General features: G+C 38.0%; 1 non-coding gene and 1 pseudogene across 1 annotated transcript; one reads left to right on the top strand and one right to left on the bottom strand.

Annotated features, from left to right (window-relative positions):
• Positions 1-15,760: 15,760 nt before the first annotated feature.
• LOC112415968 (peptidyl-prolyl cis-trans isomerase A pseudogene) overlaps positions 15,761-22,591 on the top strand; it is a 99,872-nt pseudogene continuing 93,041 nt past the window's right edge.
• On the bottom strand, positions 21,924-22,026 carry LOC112415976 (U6 spliceosomal RNA). Its single transcript, XR_003006401.1, has one exon. It is a non-coding gene; the product is annotated as a U6 spliceosomal RNA (small nuclear RNA).

The raw sequence follows: 22,591 nt of genomic DNA, 5'->3' as shown, positions 1-22,591 counted from the left end.
TATTTAAAGTTGGACTCCTTCATCTGTTGTGAGCCACTACTCAGCTGTCAATACCATTTACGTATTTATGAATTGTATATAGGGAACATTTATGTAACCTAAATGACAATAATATATCAGGAGGAGGAGGGTTTAGGAAGTATGCATGGGTGTGGGGGAGGGGTGATGGGGGGAGGTGGTGGTGTGCAAAGGATATCTAGATCCTCATTTTTTATGAAGGGATGTCAACAGAGAATGCCTTAGAGTAAAACATTTTAAAATAGTAATATAAATATTTATTTACATATATGGGTATTTATATAGCCATATATATTGATATGGATATATCAGTAGAATAATTTTTTTTTTTTTTTTTTTGCGGTACGCGGGCCTACCACTGCCATGGCCTCTTCCGTTGTGGAGCACAGGCTCCAGACACGCAGGCTCAGCAGCCATGGCTCATGGGCCCAGCCGCTCCGTGGCACGTGGGATCCTCCCGGACCGGGGCACGAACCCGTGTCCCCTGCATTGGCAGGCTGACTCTCAACCCCTGCGCCACCAGGGAAGCCCAGTAGAATAAATTTTAAAAGATGAAAGTGGTTGCCTCTGCAGAGTGGTAAATTGAAGTGGGGATTAGCATACTGTTGTTTTTTGCCATAAGTCATATAGTATTATTTGAGCCTTTAAACTTTATGTAACTGTTGCTTAGAAGTAAAAATAAAATCAAAAGAAATAACATCAAGTTCCCATAAATTTGATATTTTCCCAGAAGAGTACTTGAAGTGTTAATGTTCCATGTTGTACTTTTATTGTAACCTTGCATGTTTAATAATCAAGTGAGTTAAAGGTACATTTTTGCCCTTATTTGAACCTTCTTGGTTTCTCCACCTATAAAATAAATACAGTTGTGTGCAGTCTTATATTCCTTGCATGGATGTTCTGAGGATACTTGATATACCACAGGACAGAAATATAATCTATTTAGGTCAACTGTAGGTAATTTAAATTTTATCTATCATTTGATCAGTGTTGAGAGGAGAAATAAATGAGACTATTGGAGGTTAATGACTTGCATGAGAAATTTCTATTGGCAAATAATCATAATGATAAGAGAGTCCTTTAGTACTGTCAGGTGTTTAACAGAGGCATCCAAATTATAATATTTTTTATTCTCTTGTTCACACCAAAAAAAAAAAAAAAAAAAAAAAAGGAAGAGAGGCTATACTTAAATTTTAATTCTGATTGCTTTCACAAAAAAATGGAAGCAGTATATCTATAGAGATATCCTGGAATATTTCATAAATATACTGCATGATAGTTCCATTAATTTAATTTGAAAGTGTCAGCATGAAAAACTTTGATTCATAAAGAATTAAAAAAATATATCTGATGTATATTTTTGTTTTGTTTTGACATGTCATTGTTATGTGAGTCTGTGAGCTCATAGCTAGATGACTGCAGTCAGCAGAGCCAACTAGCCAAGGATCATCCTTGATCCTCCTACATCCATGCTACACAACACTTTCCTTATCATCTGCTCCAGGAAAATGCTATTTATCAAGCCTCCTCAGGCAAAACCTCCCTAGGGTAAGGTGAGTTCCAGAGTCAGCTTGAACAGTACAGGAGAAATCTAGCTGAAATAAATACTAAGGAGAAATTCAAACAAAGAAATAATTCACCGAAGTACTGAAGTACAAAAACAGAGGAATATAAGGTATTTAAGGGTTCTTTTGCAGGTCTTTTATTTTTTCACTCACTGCAGAGGGAAATTCAAGTATCTCTAAGCCCTCTACTCTCTCCAAGATATATCAGTTATTGGTAAGAATGTTTATTTTTACTCAAGCACACAATTTCTTCTTGACAAAATTAGGTTGCTGTAAATCTTCAGTATTTCTATCAGATGATTCAATCAAGGTTTTTTTATTTAAATCGTAAGAAATATTCAGTAGACAGGACTTATTGATAGAAGTAAAGGTTAGCTTAGATCAAGGTCTTAAGTCTCTTTCTGTAAAAGATCAGATAGCAAATATTTTCAACTTTGCAGACCATACAGTCTCTTTGACAGATACTCAACACTGCCATTGTAGCATAAGAGCAGCCAGAAATGATATACAAATGAATGGGCATGGCTAATTTTCAACAAACCTTTATCTATAAAATAGGCATCCAATGGAATTTGGCTCATGGGCAGGAATTTGCCGACATCCTGGATTAGGTGGTATTTCAGCTAAGTAATCAGAGATGACTGAATCGCATGTCCACTACTTCCCAAGAAGTCGCCAGGAAGAATATACAAAGTAGTAGCAGTCATATGGGAAATTAAATACCAGCTTAGGAGGGTTGAAGTCAGGCAATATCCAATACAAAGCTGTGGATCTGTCTGGGTGAATCACATGAATAAGGCTATGGGCCAAAATGGGGGTTTCTTTTTTTTTTTTAACATTTTATTGGAGTATAATGGCTGTACAATGGTGTGTTAGTTTCTGCTTTATAACAAAGTGAGTCAGCTATACATATACATATATCCCCATATCTCCTCCCTCTTGCATCTCCCTCCCACCGTCCCTATCCCTCCCCTCTAGGTCATCACAAAGCACTGAGCTGATCTCCCTGTGCTATGCGGCTGCTTCCCACTAGCTATCTATTTTACATTTGGTAGTGTATATAAGTCCATGCCACTCTCTCACTTTGTCCCAGCTTACCCTTCCCCCTCCCTGTGTCCTCCAGTCCATTCTCTACGTCTGTGCCTTTATTCCTGTCCTGCCCCTAGGTTCTTCGTAACCTTTTCTGTTTTTTTTTTTTTTCTTTTTAGATTCCATATATATGCGTTACCATACGGCATTTATTTTTCTCTTTCTGTTAGAGATATCCTGGAATATTTCATAAATATACTGCATGATAGTTCCATTAATTTAATTTGAAAGTGTCAGCATGAAAAACTTTGATTCATAAAGAATTAAAAAAATATATCTGATGTATATTTTTGTTTTGTTTTGACATGTCATTGTTATGTGAGTCTGTGAGCTCATAGCTAGATGACTGCAGTCAGCAGAGCCAACTAGCCAAGGATCATCCTTGATCCTCCTACATCCATGCTACACAACACTTTCCTTATCATCTGCTCCAGGAAAATGCTATTTATCAAGCCTCCTCAGGCAAAACCTCCCTAGGGTAAGGTGAGTTCCAGAGTCAGCTTGAACAGTACAGGAGAAATCTAGCTGAAATAAATACTAAGGAGAAATTCAAACAAAGAAATAATTCACCGAAGTACTGAAGTACAAAAACAGAGGAATATAAGGTATTTAAGGGTTCTTTTGCAGGTCTTTTATTTTTTCACTCACTGCAGAGGGAAATTCAAGTATCTCTAAGCCCTCTACTCTCTCCAAGATATATCAGTTATTGGTAAGAATGTTTATTTTTACTCAAGCACACAATTTCTTCTTGACAAAATTAGGTTGCTGTAAATCTTCAGTATTTCTATCAGATGATTCAATCAAGGTTTTTTTATTTAAATCGTAAGAAATATTCAGTAGACAGGACTTATTGATAGAAGTAAAGGTTAGCTTAGATCAAGGTCTTAAGTCTCTTTCTGTAAAAGATCAGATAGCAAATATTTTCAACTTTGCAGACCATACAGTCTCTTTGACAGATACTCAACACTGCCATTGTAGCATAAGAGCAGCCAGAAATGATATACAAATGAATGGGCATGGCTAATTTTCAACAAACCTTTATCTATAAAATAGGCATCCAATGGAATTTGGCTCATGGGCAGGAATTTGCCGACATCCTGGATTAGGTGGTATTTCAGCTAAGTAATCAGAGATGACTGAATCGCATGTCCACTACTTCCCAAGAAGTCGCCAGGAAGAATATACAAAGTAGTAGCAGTCATATGGGAAATTAAATACCAGCTTAGGAGGGTTGAAGTCAGGCAATATCCAATACAAAGCTGTGGATCTGTCTGGGTGAATCACATGAATAAGGCTATGGGCCAAAATGGGGGTTTCTTTTTTTTTTTTAACATTTTATTGGAGTATAATGGCTGTACAATGGTGTGTTAGTTTCTGCTTTATAACAAAGTGAGTCAGCTATACATATACATATATCCCCATATCTCCTCCCTCTTGCATCTCCCTCCCACCGTCCCTATCCCTCCCCTCTAGGTCATCACAAAGCACTGAGCTGATCTCCCTGTGCTATGCGGCTGCTTCCCACTAGCTATCTATTTTACATTTGGTAGTGTATATAAGTCCATGCCACTCTCTCACTTTGTCCCAGCTTACCCTTCCCCCTCCCTGTGTCCTCCAGTCCATTCTCTACGTCTGTGCCTTTATTCCTGTCCTGCCCCTAGGTTCTTCGTAACCTTTTCTGTTTTTTTTTTTTTTTCTTTTTAGATTCCATATATATGCGTTACCATACGGCATTTATTTTTCTCTTTCTGACTTACTTCACTCTGTATGACAGACTCTATGTCCATCCACCTGACTACAAATAACTCAATTTCGTTTCTTTTTATGGTTGAGTAATATTCCATTGAATCTGATTCTTTGATCTCCTTCTGGTCACACCCCACAAAAAATAGAAACAGTGGCAATCACGCAGAGGTAAAGAGTGTTGGTGAGGCTCCTGAAAGCAGCTGAGCACCCACTAAGCCACCATGCTGAATGTAGTAGGAAGGGATGGACCGGAGCAGCTCCAGCACAGAACTGGCCATAGTTTAATTTACTGAGATAGCTAGATACTCAGAGAAAGTATAACAGAGATCATCGATGAATTAGTATGAATTTGCTTTTCAGAGAATGGAGATATAATTAGTAGTGAATGTGGAATAATATATCATTAGTTGCTAATCATTCAGGTTATTAATTCTTCTCCCTGTATGGCGAGCCAAGGAGTAGAATAAAAAGGACTGAAACTCCTCCCAGAGAGAGAGAGAGAGAGAGAGAGAGAGAGAGAGAGAGAGAGAGAGTTTAAATGAGATTAAAAAAAACAAAGTCTTTCAAAGCAGTTCATAACACTTGATAATGCCTCAATAAATGTTGCTTTTACTTTGCCCTGAGATCTAGCCTTGGCCTTTCCACAAATTCGCTGCATACATGGCAAATTTATAAACATTCCTAGGTCCTAATTTTGTTATCTGAAAGATATGATAGTATTAAAACAACCTTACTCAAAGCCTATTCCCAACTTCAGCTTTGTCAGGAAAGCCTGGTGTGATCTCCTGACTTAGGGAAGTCAGCCTAATATACATTTCGTTGTTCCATCTACCACAGTATCATGTACCTCTCCTTTATAATCACACAGTAATCACCATGTTGTTTTATATTCACTTATGTAGTTATTTGGTTAACCTCTCTCTCCTCACTAAACCATATGTCTACTGGGGGAGACACCTTTTTCACTCGCTAGTGCAGATTTTGGAACTCTTTTCTATTAGTAATTCCAAGGAATATGTACACAGATACAAAACTATGATTCTGTGATTCTCGAGAATAATACAATATTATTCAATTTTGTATTTATTCATCCTTATATTCTTTCATTACGGAGGCACTCCCATTCTGTGACCATGCATTGTGCTAGGTCCTGGTGGGACAGGCATGGAATGGCAGAAAATGTCACCCTCTCATGGAGCATCGAGTCAAGAGTAGGAAACTGTACATGTCAACATACAAATACTTATTCAAGTATAGTTTTTTAAAAGGTGTTAAAAAACAAGTATAGAGTGTTATGGGTATATAAAATTAATAGATTTGACCCAGTTTGGGAGTGAGGTGAGTAGGTGTTAAAGAGGAAGTGACATTTAAGTTTATACTTGAAAGATGAATGCATAAATGAAAAGACATTAAATAGACAGATTAAGTACACATATACAGACACACACACACAGAGTCCACAAGGCAGTGCATGATAAATGCACATACCATAATATAATAACTGTAGATTTTAATAAGAAAAGAACAGAATGTCCAGAAGTAGTCTAAGCTTAGATTTGAGGCATGATTTTTTTCAGATCAAGACAGGATCAGAATATTACCCTAGTAATGAATTTAAAGGCAATCCAGATTAGCCTGTGATCTTCTCTCTCTCTCCCCCTTCCTAATGTATCTCTCTCTCTCTCTCTCCACAAACACACACACACACACACACACACACACACACACACACACAGACATACATACCCACACATTTACCACAACGCAGCATGGAAAGTCTAAAGTACTATACCTAACAAAAATAAAATTTCTCAGATAATTTGAGATTTTACAGATATAAAATACCTTATTCGTATTCAGACATAGCTTAATTTTTTTCAAGTCCCTATTTTACAATCTCTATTGTATGAGAACTGATCATCCACATTGTCTTCTCTCTGAATTTTAATAAAGGATAATTTAAGACACAAGTGTTCTCCTTTCCTGTCTTAGATAGTTTTTCAAGGATAATTAAAGTCAATGGGGCAAAATAAAGAAAGAATATAGCTTCCAACCAAGAGTTTCTAAAATGGAAAAAAAAAAAAAAAACTAAGTACTTTCGACTAATAGAAGGCCAGTCTAAACTGCAAATTATTTTAAATATATATTTTTTACTTATTTTACCTACATTCAGTAACTAAAATTGGATGTCAGGACTATGTGTTGGAAGTTGCTTTAAGGAACAGATAAGAATGATTTATAAGTAGACACACTGATAAGATAAAAATTACTTTGAAATACCAGAGAGTACTTTAAAGCAGTTATCCAGATAATAGACTATATGAATCTAATAATCTATCTACAATTGTTTTTTTTACTATCATAAATACGTAGGGAAAATTTTCTTCACAATTAGTAAAAAGATCAGTGTCAACTCAGACATTTATTTAGTCATCTGAAATTATAAAGTAGTGAGGTTTCTTCTTTGTATTTTTATGCTATAAACCTGCGGCATTCCTCTAGACATATCACCACCTCTAATATGTTCAAAAAAAAAAAACATGAGCAGTTTTAATGCATGCACTATTTTCACCAAATCTAGTAACAAAATTTCAAAATGTTTAGCAGTTTTCTCGTTTTGTTTAACCCTGCTCCAAACATGGAGATTATTTGATTGCAAAACAGTCGGATTATTATTATTTTTTCCTTTTAAACAAGTGGATGAGTCATTGAATAGGAAATACAATTTTACACTTATTTTCAGGGAGCCCTTTGTGGGTTTTAAAGACAAACCTTGGGGAGAGGAAGACACCCTTGGGTGCTGAGATGTCAATCCAAAGATAATAATAACACGTTTGTGGAATACTGCTGGCTCAGAGATGTTACAATGTGTCAGAAGAAAACAGTCCCACTCATTCTGGTAGCTTTATTGCTTATGGCATGTTACGATTAGAGATGTGTGTGGTTTTAAAACTACAAAGATTAAATTGCCTAACACACTATGTATTGGAAGGCCTGGACCAAATGGAAGCTTAATCAGCATTTTTCTTCTTTCTAAATGTAAATGGTATGATGCAGTGTCCTGTAAATGATGCTGTTTATCATATACTGTCAGAAGATGCTGCTGAAAGATGCATTTCCATTTGTTTCCTTACTTGAGTTTGATTTGTAAAATCAGATTTAAACAGTGAATGAAATTAAATTTCAAGGACAGACAACCTAATGATATTTATCATAACTGGAACTGAGTCTAGAAATGTTTATTCTAAGTCCAACTTCCATGATTTGAAGAACAATGTGTCTTTATTGTTATCTTTAAAATAATTAGTCCAAATGTAATTAATTTTATGGTAATTATAGGCATTAGCATTGGAAACCTAATCTTAGCCAAAATATTCCCGTGTGTACTACATTTTGTATACTCTTCTTTTTTTTACTATTTATACAGCAGGTTCTTATTAGTTAACTACTTTATACATATTACTGTATATATGTCAATCCCAATCTCCTAATTCATCCCACCACCACCCACCCCACTTTTCCCCCGGTGTCCATACGTTTGTTCGCTACATCTGTGTCTCTATTTCTGTCTTGCAAACCTGTTCATTTGTACCATTTTTCTAGATTCCATATATATGCATTAATATATGTTATTTGTTTTTCTCTTTCTGACTTACTTCACTCTGCATGACAATCTCTAGTCCATCCTTGTCTCAACAAATGACTCAATTTCATTCCCTTTTATGCCTGAGTAATACTCCATTGTATATATGTACCACATCTTCTTTATCCATTCATCTGTCTGTTAACATTTTGGTTGCTTCCATGACCTGGCTATTGTAAATAGTGCTGCAATGAACATTGGGGTGCATGTGTCTTTTTGAATTATGGTTTTCTCTGGGTATATGCCCAGTAATGGGATTGCTGGGTCATATGGTAATTCTAGTTTTAGTTTTGTAAGGAACCTCCATACTGTTCTCCACAGTGGCTGTATCATTTTACATTCCCACCAACAGTGCAAGAGGGTTCCCTTTTCTCCACACCCTCTCCAGCATTTGTTGTTTGTAGATTTTCTGATGATGCCCATTCTGACTGGTGTGAGGTGATACCTCATTGTAGTTTTGATTTGCATTTCTCTAATAATTAGTGATGTTGAGCAGCTTTTCATGTGCTTCTTGGCCATCTGTATGTATTCTTTTGAGAGCTGTCTATATAGGTCTGCCCATTTTTTGATTGGGTTGTGTTTTTAACATTGAGCTGCATGAGCTGTTTATACATTTTGGAGATTAATCCTTTGTCCATTTGCAAATATTTTCTCCCATTCTGAGCGTTGTCTTTTCATTTTGTTTATTGTTTCCTTTGCTGTGCAAAAGTTTTTAAGTTTCATTAGGTCCCATTTGTTTATTTTTGTTTTTATTTCCATTACTCTAGGAGGTGGGTCAAAAAAGATATCGCTGTGATTTATATCAAAGACTGTTCTTCCTATGTTTTCCTCTAAGAGTTTTACAGTGTCTGTAAAACTCTTACATTTAGGTGTTTAATCCATTTTTAATTTATTTTTGTGTATGGTTTTAGGGAGTGTTCTGATTTCATTCTTTTACATGTAGCTGTCCAGTTTTCCCAGCACCACTTATTGAAGAGACTGTCTTTTCTCCATTGTATATCCTTGCCTCCTTTGTCATAGATTAGTTGACCATAGGTGCATGGGTTTATCTCTGGGCTTTCTATCCTGTTCCATTGATCTATATTTCTGTTTTTGTGGCAGTACCATATTGTCTTGATTACTGTAGCTTTGTAGTATAATCTGAAGTCAGGGAGTCTGATTCCTCCAGCTCCGATTTTTTCCCTCAAGACTGCTTTGACTATTTGGGGTCTTTTGTGTCTCCATACAAATTTTAAGATTTTTTGTTCTACTTCTGTACAAATTGCCACTGGTATTTTGATAGGGATTGCATTAAATCTGTAGATTGCTTTGGATAGTATAGTCATTTTCACAGTATTGATTCTTCCAATCCAAGAACATGGTATATCTCTCTGTCTGTGCCTTCTTTGATTTCTTTCATCAGTGTCTTATTGTTTTCTGCATATAGGTCTTTTACCTTCTTAAGTAGGTTTATTCCTAGGTGTTTTATTCTTTTTGTTGCAATGGTGAATGGGATTGTTTCCTTAATTTCTCTTTCTGATCTTTAATTGTTAATGTTCCTGATATTAGAGGAAATGCTTTCAGTTTTTCACCATTGAGAATGATGTTTGCTGTGGGTTTGTCATATATGGCCTTTATTATGTTGCATTCGGTTCCCTCTGTGCCCACTTTCTGGAGAGTTTTTATCATAAATGGGTGTTGAATTTTGTCAAAAGCTTTTTCTGCATCTATTGAGATGATCATATGGTTTTTATTCTTCAGTTTGTTAATATGGTGCATTACATTGATTGATTTGCATATATTGAAGAGTCTTTGCATCCCTGGGATAAATCCCATTTGATCATGGTGTATGACCCTTTTAATATGTAGTTGGATTGTTTGCTAGTATTTTGTTCCGGATTTTTGCATCTATATTCATCAGTGATATTGGTCTGTAATTTTCTTTTTTTGTAGTATCTCTGTCTGGTGTTGGTATCAGGGTGATGGTGGCCTCATAAAATGAGTTTGGGAGTATTCCTTCCTCTGCAAATTTTTGGAAGACTTTGAAAAGGATGGGTGTTAGCTCTTCTCTAAATGTTTGATAGAATTCACCTGTGAAGCCATCTGGTCCTGGACTTTTCTTGGAAGATTTTTAATCACAGTTTCAATTTCATTACTTATGATTGGTCTGTTCATATTTTCTATTTCTTCCTGGCTCAGTCTTGGAAGTTTATACCTTTCTAAGAATTTGTCCATTTCTTCCAGGTTGTCCATTTTACTGGCATAGAATTGCTTGTAGTAGTCTCTTATGATGCTTTGTATTTCCGTGGTGTCTGTTGTAACTTCTTTTTAATTTTATTGATTTGAGCCCTGTCCCTCATATTCTTGATGAGTTTGGCTAAAGAGTCTGGCTTATCAGTTTTGTTTATCTTCTCAAAGAACCAGCTTCTAGTTTTATTGATCTTTGCTGTTTTGTTTCTCTTTCATTTATTTGAGGTCTGATCTTTATGATTTCTTTCCTTATACTAACTTTGGGTTTTGTTTGTTCTTTCTCTAGTTCCTTTATGTGTAAGTTTAGATTGTTTATTTGAGATGTTTCTTGTTTCTTGAGGTAGGTTTCTATTGCTATAAACTTCCCTCTTAGAACTGCTTTTGCTGCATCCCATAGGTTTTGGATTGTCGTGTTTTTGTTGTAATTTGTCTCTAGGTGTTGTTTGATTTCCTCTTTGATTTCTTCAGTGATCTCCTGGTTATTTAGTAACGTATTATTTAGTTTCCATGTGTTTGTTATTTTTTTTTCCCCTGTAATTGATTTCTAATCTCATAGTGTTGTGGTCAGAAAAGATGGTTGATATGATTTCAGTTTTCTTAAATTTACCAAGTCTTGATTTGTGTCCCAAGATATGCTCTATCCTGGAGAATGTGTTGTGTGCATTTGAAAAGAAAGTGTATTCTCCTGTTTTCAGATGGAATGTCCTATAAATATCAATTAAATATATCTGGTCTATTGTGTCATTTAAAGCTCGCGTTTCTTTATTAATTTTCTGTCTGGCTGATCTGTCCATTGGTGTAAGTGAGGTGTTAAAGTCCCCCACTATTTTTGTGTTACTGTCAATTTCCTCTTTTATAGCTGTTAGCAGTTGCCTTATGTATTGAGGTGCTCCTGTGTTGGGTGCATATATATTTATAATTGTTATATCTTCTTCTTGGATTGATCCCTTGATCATTATGTAGTGTCCTTCCTTGTCTCTTGTAACATTCTTTATTTTCAAGTCTATTTTATCTGATATGTGTATTGCCACTCCAGCTTTCTTTTGATTTCCATTTGCATGGAATATCTTTTTCCATCCCCTCACTTTCAGTCTGTATGTGTTCTTAGGTCTGAAGTGGGCATGTTGTAGACAGTGTATATATGGGTCTTGTTTTTGTATCCATTCAGCGAGCCTGTGTCTTTTGGTTGGAACATTTAATCCATTCACATTTAAGGTAATTATCGATATGTATGTTCGTATTACCATTTTCTTGATTGTTATGGGTTTGTTTTTGTAGGTCCTTTTCTTCTCTTGTGTTTCCCACTTAGAGAAGTTCCTTTAGCATTTGTTATAAAGCTGGTTTGGTGGTCCTGAATTCTCTTAGTTTTTGCTTGTCTGTAAAGCTTTTGATTTCTCTGTCAAATCTGAATGAGATCCTTGCTGGGTAGAGTAATCCTGGTTGTTAGTTGTTCCCTTTCACCACTTTAAATATATTGTGTCACTTCCTTCTGGCTTGTAGAGTTTCTGCTGAAAGATCAGCTGTTAACCTTATGGGAATTCCCTTGTATGTTATTTGTCGTTTTTCCTTTGTTGCTTTCAAAAATTTTTCTTTGTCTTTAATTTTTGTCAACTTGATTACTACATGTCCCAGCATTTTTCTCCTTGGGTGTATCTTGCCTGGGACTCTCTGCCCTTCCTGGACTTGGGTGGCTATTTACTTTCTCATGTTAGGGAAGTTTTCGACTGTAGTCTCTTCAAATATTTTCTTGGGTCGTTTCTGTCTCTATTCTCCTTCTGGGACCCCTATAACACGACTGTTGTTGTTTTTAATGTTGTCCCAGAGGTCTCTTAGGCTGTATTCATATCTTTTCATTATTTTTTCTTTATTCTGTTCTGTGGCAGTGAACTCCACCATTTTCTCTTCCAGGTCACTTATCCATTCTTCGGCCTCATTTATTCTGCTATTGATTCCTTCTAGTGTATTTTTCATTTCAGTTATTGTATTGTTCATCTCTGTTTGTTTTTTAATTGTCCTAGGTGTTTGTTAAACATTTCTTACATCTTCTCAATCTTTGTCTCCATTCTTTTTCCGAGGTCCTGGATCATCTTCACTATCATTATTCTAATAATTTTTCTGGAAGCTTTCCTATCTCCACTTCATTTAGTTGTTTTTTTTGGGGTTTTATCTTGTTCCTTCATCCTGTACATAGTCCTCTGCCTTTTCTTTTTGTGTGTTTTTCTGTGAATGTGTTTTTCATTCCACAGGCTGCAGAATTGTAGTTCTTCTTGTTTCTTCTCTGTATACTCTTTTTTCTGGCACATTTATAGTACCACAAGCAATGTTAAAATGTGACAGAGACATTGCTTTGATTTATAAGTATTTTTATAATATAGTTATTCTTATGTGAATTCTTCAGTAACTTGGAAAACACATGGCAATGTATGTATACAAATCTTTCTGGCAGATAATCATGTGCTTAAAAAGGTTAGGAAACCTTGATATACTTTATCCATGTTCTCAGTTGATTGTACCCAGTCTGAAACCATTGTGAACCCCCCAGGCATGCCAAAAGCCTGGGATCTTTTAAGACTTCATTCTGAGTACTGTTATAATAAATATATTACAAGATTGCAAACTTTAGGCATCAGGGAAGTGCCATTCTTAGTTACAGGCATCATTAGCAACCCACTTTAAAGATCTTCTGCAAATCAGAAACACGGAAGTATAAGTCATTTTTTCCTGTTATGCCCAAATGGAAATTTTTTTTAATGTTTGCTAACAAATTCCAGTTTTGTTAAAGAGTCACTTGAACCGAACTACTGCCAAAGAAAACGTGTGGAGATAACTTATATTTGGGAGTTAATAGCTTAAAGATTATGTGCTGAATTATGGGAATAGAAGGAAATCCCTTTGGGGGACATATAGAAGGAGAAAACCTGAGGGCTATAAGCAAACTCCAAAGAGTATACCGTCATAGAGGGGGGATGTGCTACAGAGGGAGAGGGAGAAAAAAATTGTCAAAATGGTATGAAATAGCCAAAAAAGAGTGCTATGATAGATGTCTAGGAAAGAGTTTGAGAAATATGAGATATTCACTAGGGACCAATGTTAGAGTGAGGAATATTACAATAAGGAAAAAAGTGAGATTACTGTTCTGGACAATTAATAAACCTTTGGTTACTTTAGCAAAAACATGTTTAGAATAAAGCAAGAGTGGAAGAACTCAGAATTTAATTTGTTGAGGAGTCAGTGAGCATTCACGTAGCTGGAAGAGAAAGGAATAAATAAATAGGATAGTACATTAAGAATCCAGGGGGTGTTTTGTTTGCTTGTTTTGTTTTTGTTTTTTATTTTCACAGGAGAATTCAGCTTGTTTTTTTTAGCTAGGGAAGCCAGAGGAGATTGTAGCTCTCAGAAAGAGAGGATATAATTAACTGGGCAGGATCTCAGAGGGAAGACTGGAGAGAATAAAGCCCAGTTAAAAGGTTATCAGGAGTAGAAAGAAGGAAAATCACCTTTTATTTGACAAAAGGAAGCATTAGCCATAGATCATTCTAGTGCCATTTCAATCTAAAATTCATAGAAACATTATTGAAAGAAAAACAGATTGCCTTCTTTTAAAATGTTCATAGGCTGCTGACATCCTATTCCAGCTACATAATTAAATTACATTTATAACAACGGACATAGGCTATGGCTATACTGAGACCTTATATATACTCTCCCAAATACAGAGATAATTTTTAATATTAATACGTACAGAATAGAACTCCATATAAGCAGAGATTTCATTAGCTGCTAATGAGAATTTATGTCCACACCTCCCACATAGTACTTTAAAGTATATGATAATATTAGTACTAATGGGAGAGTGGAAGAAATATATAATATGTTGATGCTATCTTGTAACATCCAGTGTAGCAACAACAGAGCTAGGAACTCTGACACTCGTGTATTTAATGAACGTCTTTTGGTTTTGAGAAAATTTGGAAAAAACTCTCAAATATTAATTGTACTTCTTCAAGTGATTACATTGAAAAGTTGTTAGACATGGCTGTAAAGAACACAAATATCATTATGTTGTAACAACAAAACTAAATTCCCACAAGTTTCAGAATTTTGATATTAATATAGAATGTGCAAACACTGGCCACACTGGTAATGGCTTTTGTATAGATCTATTGTCTCTATTTTTCCTTATTTTGCTTTTCTTCCTTTCTTATTTGTTTTCTTTCATTGCATGTATTTTGTTTCCTAAGCTCACTTTTGAAACCAGTCAAATATGTCAATGAATAAAATAACATGTCCATATCAGAGTTTTACATTCACTTTATAAATGCAGAACCATTCCTTTATTTATTCTAATGAAGATGAAAATTAGATTTTTTTTCTACATTATAGATAATGCTGCTGAGAATGTTTTGTCCACACATCATGTTTACATAAACACACTTTTGGTGTATATAATTTCAACATCACTAGAAATGTCTATACTGCTTTCAAAAGAAACTATACCACCTACAGGGTATGGATATTCCTAGTAGTCTACATTCTTACCTATTCTTGATATTGTATTACTTCTTACTTTGTACTAAGTTGGTTGTATAGTAGTATTTCATTGGAGTTTTAATTTTCCTTCTAGCAATGATATATTTCTGGCCCCCTCAGCACCATCAATGGATATGGAGGGCAGTGGTTATGGTTAGGAAGGTCCCTTTGATACTGCAAATGGGGCATTTTCCCCCATGAGAATATGAGGTTTTTATCTTTCCAACACCAAAGAGCATATTGGGCATTGATATCCTACAAGATCAAACTCTGCAAACCTCTGTCGGTGAAATCCACCTCCTGGTTAGAGTAATCAAACCAGTACCTGAGGGGAAAAGCCAACTGGGAACCAGTAAGTCTACAGTCCCTGGAAGAGTGGTAACTGTCAAATAATATAAATTGTCTGAGAGACATAGGGAAATGGGAGAAACTATCCAAGAACTGCACCAAGTGCATATTGCACCTTTCATCCATAGTGCTTTCAACATCTCGGTATAGCCAGTAAGAAGCAGATGGCTCTTGGCAGATGGCTACAGCTTACTGATCATTGAACAACGTAGTGCCCTCCATTGGTGCAGCTGTGCCAACATTGCTGCCATCTTAGATACCTTGGTCTTGGTTCTAGGAGTGCACCAAGCTGTATTGGACTTAGCAAATGCTTTTTCAGTACAGTATACCCCTGGCTGCTGAGTCACAAGATGAATTTGCCTTCATGTGGGATGGGCAGCAATGGACCTTTCAAGTGCTTCCCTAAGGCCATCTACACAACCCCGTGATAGATCATGTGATGGTAGCCCAAGAGCTGTCCCTGTTCTCCTTCCCCACATCAGTAAAATGGACCCATTACATTGATGACATAATGTTGACATGGGAAGACTTGTCTCTGCTGCAGGCCACTGTGTAGATTTTGCTGGAACATCTGTGAGCAAATGGATGGGCAATGAACCTGCAGAAAATTCAAGGCCCAGGCACTGCTGTAAAGTTCTTGGGAGTCATATGGGTGTGTGACACAAGTGTTGTCCCAGAGGCTGTTATCAACAATGTGCAGGCCTATCCAAACCCTAAGAATGTGGAAGAAGTGCAAGCTTTTGAGAGATTTGGGTTTGGGAGGACTTTTATTCCTCACTTGGCACAGTGCATTTGTCCATTATACTGCCTACTGCCTGGTAAAGAAAGGGCACATAGGGGATCAGAGCAACAAGCTGCCTTTGAGAAAGCAAAAATACTAGTGAAGCAGATTAAAGCTCTGGGCATCTCCAAAGCAGGGCTACAATTTGAGTTAAATGTGCCCATGACTCTGGAAGGTATGGGTTGGGCACTTTGGCAGAAACAACAGAGGGAGAGAGGATAGGATCCCTAGGATTTTGGTCCCAGCTCTGGAAAGGGGCAGAAAACTGGTATATTCCTGTAGAACAACTGTTCTTTTCAGTGTACACAGCACCCCTCCAGGTAGAGCCTCTTATGAATGAACAGCATATCATGGTAAGAATGTCCCTTCCTGTCAAGAGGTGGATGGAGAATATGTTCCATCAACCCATCTCTACCAAGGCTCAACTTGTCACTTTGACTAAGTAGCATGCCTCTTTGCATCAGAGGAGTATCCTGTCTGCCAGCCAACTGTCTCTAGAAATGCAGGTTGTACTAGGCCTTGTAGAATATGTATCAATAGATCCTTCAAATGCCCCCACTTCCTATGGCAGCCTTTGTGGCCTGTAGAGAGGGAAGGGGGAAAATTCCCACTGATGCCTGACATACAAATGGGTCTAGTCTGGGCAGACCACCTACATGGACTGCAGTCACTATTCAGCCCAACACTGACACCATCTGGATGAAAAGAGGAATGAACTGAAGCAGCCAGTGGGCTGAACTCAGAGAGATTTGGCTGGTGATCATCACTCATGAGCCTTGGCCATTAACCCTTTGCACTGACAGTTGGGCTGTTCTAAAGGGGTTAACCCTATGGCTTAGACACTGGGAAGACGAGGTGTGGGTGATCACCAAGGTTTGAATAAACCCTTGTGGGGTCAGGATATGTGGAAAGACATTTGGGTTTGCCTGCAAGGCCTGAGGCAGTCCCCACTCTCTTCCAACTCCCAGCTCATAAGGTGTTGACATCCCTTAGCAATCAGGAAGTTAGTGCCCTAGCCCAGGTATGAGCCTAGCAATGGACCCTTCAGTAGACACAGCAGACTGGGTGCATAGGAGGAGCGGCCACCATAGTACCTGGGTGGGATGGTGTATTGCTGAGGATGCCAGATTGCTCTTGAAATGCAGTGACTTCATTAATGCAGTAACAGCATGTCCTGGGTATTCTAAACAGTGCCCAAGGCAATTGCCATAGGAATCTTGGGGCCATCCACCAGAGTTCCCAATCAATGAGAGATTGACAAATTGATTATATTGGTCCCCTCCTTTTGAGTGAGGGTTCTAAATATGCCTTGGCTTGTGTGGACACTGCGTCTGGCCTAACCCAAGCTTTCCCCATCACCATGCAAACCAGGCTGCCACCATTAGGGGATTAGAGAAGCTGAGTACCATGAATGAAGAGATACCCTCATCCAGTAGACAGTCATTGGGGATCATATTTCAAAGGTCACAATATACAAGACTGGACAAAAGAACATGACATTGAATAGAGGTTCCATTTCCCTTGTAACCTATAAGTAGCAGGGTTGGTAGAAAGGAAGAATGGAAAATTAAAGCAGCAAATTAAATAACTAGCTGGTAAAACCACCTTGGCCAGGTGGACTAAAGTACTATCCCAGGCTTTAATACATTTGAATGATCAACCAGTAAGGCCTGTTGCCCCATATGTCAGACTAGGGACCCCTACACCCAACACCATAAAGATATGGAGTCTTGGGAGATGGTCATTGTCCCAACTCTCACCATGGATCACTGTGCTGTGCTGCTGGGAATACTCAGCTCCACCACGCCTGGCAAAGGTAATCTACTGGAATTTGCAATGGGTGAGTTATATCCTTGGGTGAACAGGAACTACTCAATATCCACTCGGATCCCATTGTCCTGCTGCAAGCTGGACTTGTTGAAATGCACAGTGCCTAGAATGGAACATACACTACTGAAAGAGGGGAGAAAGTGAGGGTGCCTGTCTGGCGCACCCCACACCCAGTCCATCTCCATGCCTGAAGTGCTGTTTCCCCAGCCAACATGTATGGTATGCACAACCAGGTCAGATTCCTAAAGCTGCTGCCATACTAACATGTAAGGATTGGGCCACAAGTATAATTATTATAGAAGGGGAAGACCTTCCCATACAAGTTCCTATTAAATATCTATCTTTTTGACCTAAGACTCCCTCTGCTCCTGTGGCATCCAGTCATGGAATGGGCACCTAATGAGAATACCTTTCTACAGTGGGCCTCCTCTTAGTAAGCCTGGCAAAAGAATCCATCCAACTGTTGAGTATGTGGTCAGTTACCCCTCTCTAGCTCATCAGGATTGCCATGGAGGGTATCACCACTCTAGGAAGGGGACTGGAATGCACTAAAGCAATAAATTAAGGAATAATAAGCTAAGATTAAGACTCTCAATTCATCTGATATTACCAATACTGATCCAGAAGCCTGGCCTGTGTCACACACTATTAATAAGGCTAGGTATGGGTATTCTTTTTCTGTCGATCAAGCTACCTAGGCAGCCCATCAAACTGCTGACCAGAAGGTCCTAAAAATACCACCATCGGAGTCATGGGTGGCTGCACTCATATTTGGGATGGGTTCATGTGGCCTACCCTGGGTTATGGACATTTGTACACTAATGCACCCCTATGATGGGGACAGAAAAATCACTAAACAGAACCAACCCAAGTGTACCAGGGATATGAGCTAGATATCACCAGAACTGTGTAGTCATTCTGTCACATGAAAGAATGGTGACTGGCTTGGCACTGACTGGTTGTGCTGGCCAGGTATTTATTGGGTAGCCCTGAATGGGATCCAGTAGTTGTGTGGCAAAAATCTTTGGGCTGTTGCACCCTGGATTTTCCCTGGACATAGGAGACAATCTGCCCCATGGTAACAAAAGTTGCAAACCACCATCTCCTCAAGGCCCGATGGGCATGTTCTGTTTCCTACTGGAATGATCATTTGGCCACCATCTCTGTTCGCTCCGTTGGCCTAAAGGACATTAATAGCACTCATAGAAGGCCTTACTAAATTCACCCAGAAAGTCTTAAATGATAGATGACAAAGTCTGTTCTTACTGAACACTGAAGTGTCTCTAATGAGAAAATCTGTCCTCCGAAATAGGATGGGCTTGGACATTGTTACTGCCTCTCAAGGAGGCATCTGTGCCGTTATCCAAACAGAATGTTGTGTTTTCATATCTGATGAGTCCACTAATACATCATCTTTATTAAGTCACATGAGAACACAACTGAACGCCATGAGTGACTTGACCCCCAGCCTAGGGGACGTAATAAATCAGTGGTTCAGATCCTGGGGTGGAAAACATTATTATTTATTTTGGGAATTATTAGCTTAACCTGGTTTTTCTCTTGCATGTGCTTGTACTGTTGCTGTGGTATCTGCCTGCAGGACAACCAGATAGCTGCCAAATGAGCCACCTCCATGGTAGTAAAACCTGCTGACTGCTCAGGGCACAGTATGCTGGGGGAAGGGGGGGCGGGGCTTGTAAGGCCAACAGCTGGTTGATCTTCTAGCCGGACCTGGGCAGTTGGAGGCTCCTTACCCGCTCCTCTGTCCCTAAAATGTACGTTCTTCACTAGGAGCTGCTTCAAGGACGCAGCCTTGAGAGAGTCTGTGTTATTGAGACCATCTGGACTGTATACAAGACTGAACCCTGTTAAGGCCTCTATATAAGCTCTTAAGATTCTGTTGGGCAGGTGCAGAGACCTACTCATCTTGCAGCCGCCTGCCTACCAATCTGGAGTGGCCCTCCTCTTTCTCCAATCTCTCCTTGCCTTTCACATGCATGGGCTAGTTGTGAATTTCAACCGGAAAATCCCAGGGTTGCAAACCCCACCAGGTCAAAGTTGTACACGTCTCCCTTCACTTCCTCACCCTGATGATGTTGTAAACATAAAGAAGCACCTTAAATAGAATATTGTAAACAGCATGGCATCAATGGCCCCTGTAGTCATGGCCTTCATATTGGAAAGCGTTGTTTGATAGGGATTGCATTGAACCTGTAGATTGCTTTGGGTAGTAGAGTCATTTTCACAATGTTAATTCTTCCAATCCAAGAACATTTTTAGTCTTGCTTCAATAATCTTTGTCAGCGTAACAATCTCCAAGAAAACCACTGCATCCAAGGACCATTTTGTTTGTTAATTTGTAACATGTGGGGCTGTCACAGGTGTGAATTGAGAACCCAGTCAGTCAATATCAAAAGCAACAATTGAAAATCTTCCCCAGCAATTGCCAATACAGTAACTCCGTTGAAAGTGTAGGGTGAAATGCGCAGTTGCAAGGGGCCTGTGGAGCTGTGAGTTCTAAGGAGGAGCGCAGAGCTGCGCACAGGGAGGGCAGTGTTGGCCAGGCTCCTGCTTCTGCTCTGGCTCCTGGTCCTGTTGTCTGGTTAGAGCCCGACTCGGAGCTACTTTTGACTTCTTTTGGATCATAACCTCTGGGGAATCTGAATTCCCTCAAACAGCAATTCCCCAAATTTCCATTTGGTATTCTCCAATGCAAATGCCTGTTCACCAGGATTTAGAGGTTAAGTCATGCATGTGTTTTCAGAATTTCAGTCAATATTTTGGTGGAATTCTTTTATTTAAGGAAAGCCTCTGCTGTAAAGGTTAGTTCCAGTGTTTTGGAAAAGTAAGAGGTGTACCAAGACAGTGTTGACTCCTAGTCAAGGCATGAATTGTACTGATGAATAGTGTTGCTTTTCAACCGAGAGGCCATGATGAGTTTCTGGTGGTTTGTAGCGGCTTGTGAGGTGTTGTTTATCGATAACAGTGAGAGGCTGGTTTACACCTGCTTTAAGTGAGACCCCCGAAGGGTTCTTCCAGTGGGGCTGGTTACTTCACAAGAATATGCCGAAATTAGGTCCCCTGGTTTTTATATGTTCTGTGCCTACCATGGTGTTTTCCAATTTGAGAAAGTACATCGACTGCAGTCCTGCAGATGGAGGACAATCAGAGCTAGCTCCTGGCTTCTCCTGATCTATGCTGTGAGGTGGCCTTTCCTTGAGATTCATTTCCTTACTTCAATGCCGCTGCTGTTTTGTATTCTTTTCTGGCTGTAACCTTTAGATTCTTAAGCATTATCATTGCGAGTCCTGTGAGAGTTCTTCAGAGATTGGAACTTGTCTGATTGCCACCGTTAGTGAAGCCTCCAACAAGAAAAACAAAGAACAAAAATAAATAAACCAAAAAAGGCAGAAGAAGCTGAGGGAGTGCAAGGAAGAGAAAAAGCAACAAAAATAAGGCAAAAAGTCTCTAACTCATATCCTCAAGAAGAAAAGGTGTTTGTTTATTCTGTCCAAAACAACAGACTTAGTGGTTATTTGAAAAAAAAAATTGTAGAAAGTTTGGAAGATATAGGAAATTTAAAAAGCAGGAAAAAAAGGCAAAGCAATGGAAAATAGTGGAGAAAATATCCATATGTTTAAATATTTTCTAATAGAAGTTCTAGGATATCAGAGAAGATGGGGTGGGAAAATTGACAAAGAAATAATTCATGAGAGTCCCTAGAACAGAACAAAAAATTACTCCATATTGAAAAGTTATTAACTGAGTACCAGCCCAATGGATTAAAATGTTCCCAACCAAGATATACCATTATCATGCAATTTTGTAATACCAGAAATAGGAGAAAAGTTTTCAGAGGGAAAAAAGAAAACACACCAAAACACAGGATTATGTGATTATAGTATTCTAGCAATACAGAGAAAACTCTAAAATGTTTCTGAAGAAATTTTTTAAAAGTTATTTACAAAGGATGACTTAAAATTACAAAATTAGAAAATTACAACACTTTCAAAACATGTCTATATTTGTAAGTCTTGAGCATAGGCATATGCCTCCAAAAATGTATCAAGATTCTTTTTCATGATATGAAGCAAGGTGTTATGCAGTTGATTTAGCGTGTGTGTGTGTGTGTGTGTGTGTGTGTGTGTGTGTAAAATGCTTCATGAATTTGCATGTCGTCTTTGTGCAGGGGGCATGCTAACCTTCTCTGTATCATTCCAGTTTTAATATATGTGCTACTGAAGCAAATACTCATTTAGGATTTTGATTAATATAAATACTAGTAACTAAAATAATCAGAAAAACTATTTTAAGTGTTGCAAATAGGGATCACATATTACTGCAATAGGAGAGACAATAAATCTTTCTAAATCACTCACTACCCTGTGCTGGACCTAAGGACGCTAGAAAGTAAAATATTGATGTATTGACAACTATTTAAGTGCTACATGTTTAGAAAATATTAAACAATTTAAAAAAAGGTAAATTGTGGAAATTTACCATTTTGATCACTGCAACACGTGATAGTGACTGGATATCATCCCTGATAATTATGGGTTTCTATGTAACAGTGAAATGTAATCACAAAGAACAGCCATCACAGGAAGCAGAACTTGAAAAAAGGTATTTATCATTATATCACTTGATTCATTACTATGTTATGCAGTCTTGGCACCTGTGTGCCAGAGAATTTAGCCTCTACATTTCCAAAAAATATTTTGAAAGTCACTATGAATATTCTAGTTTTTATTCCTTCTCAAAGAAAGTCATCTCTTTCCTTTTCCTCTTTTTTTTTATTGCATGATATGCACC

This window comes from Neophocaena asiaeorientalis, unplaced genomic scaffold (genome assembly GCF_003031525.2).
Source record: "Neophocaena asiaeorientalis asiaeorientalis breed wild unplaced genomic scaffold, Neophocaena_asiaeorientalis_V1.1 scaffold144, whole genome shotgun sequence".
Classification (NCBI taxonomy): Eukaryota; Metazoa; Chordata; class Mammalia; order Artiodactyla; family Phocoenidae; genus Neophocaena; species Neophocaena asiaeorientalis.
The sequence above is the reverse complement of the archived record's forward strand: the minus strand, read 5'-3'. Positions and strand labels throughout refer to the sequence as shown.